This window comes from Terrapene carolina, unplaced genomic scaffold (assembly GCF_002925995.2).
Source record: "Terrapene carolina triunguis isolate 2854851 unplaced genomic scaffold, T_m_triunguis-2.0 Scaffold25043, whole genome shotgun sequence".
Taxonomy (NCBI): Eukaryota; Metazoa; Chordata; order Testudines; family Emydidae; genus Terrapene; species Terrapene triunguis.
Genome location: NW_020689394.1, coordinates 1 through 883, shown reverse-complemented (window position 1 = coordinate 883; position 883 = coordinate 1).

Sequence of the window (883 nt, the reverse complement as noted above, 5' to 3'; positions counted from 1 at the left end):
TCGGGTCTGTCTTATCTTCAGGACAGGGACTGGCTGTGACTTGTTTGTGCCGCCAACACACAATGGGGCCCATGTCCAGCTGGAAAGAGAACTCAGGAGTCCAGAGGTGGGGGTGGGGAGGAAAAGGGGGCTGGGAGCCAGGACTCCTGGGTTCTCTCCCCAGCTCTGGGAGGGGAGTGGGGTCTGGTGGTCAGAGCGGGGGGGGGGGCCTGGAGCCAGGACTCCTGGGTTCTAATGTAAATTGCGGTCTCAGTGGGGGCAGGGAGCAGCGCCCAGTGTGACGGGGGTAGGGCAGCGTGATGCCCGATGTGGGGGGGCGGGTCTGGGTGGTGTCCGGCACAACAGGGACCCCAATGTCCGGGGGGGGTCTGTGCAGCACCTGGCACAATGGGGGCCCCCCATCTCTCCTCTGAGACCAGCCTTAATTAATAATCAGTAGTCGGGGGGCTAATTGTCCCATATGCCCTGTGTATGGAGGGGGCAGGATCCTGTCAATGGCACTGGTTCCCTGCCCCCCCCCCCACCCCGATCTCCCCGGCCCGTTCCCCGCCTGCCCCCACCCAGGGCCTGGGGAGCCGGGCAGGGGCTGGGCCCAGATTCGCTCAGGGCAAAAATATGCAACAGCTGGTTCCTTTTAACTGTGTATCCGGAGGGGAGAAGGCGGGGCGGTGGAGGAGAAAACACCCCCCCCCCCCGGAGACACACCCGGCCCCACACCCCCCCCCCACACCCCGCCCGCGAGACACACCCCCCCCCCTGCCAGCCGTACACCCCCCCGCACCTCACAAGGCCTCCACGCACACAACCCAGGGAAGAGAGAGACGCACACACACAACTGCGCTGGGCCCTGGAGACACACCCAGAACCCCATACACACACACAC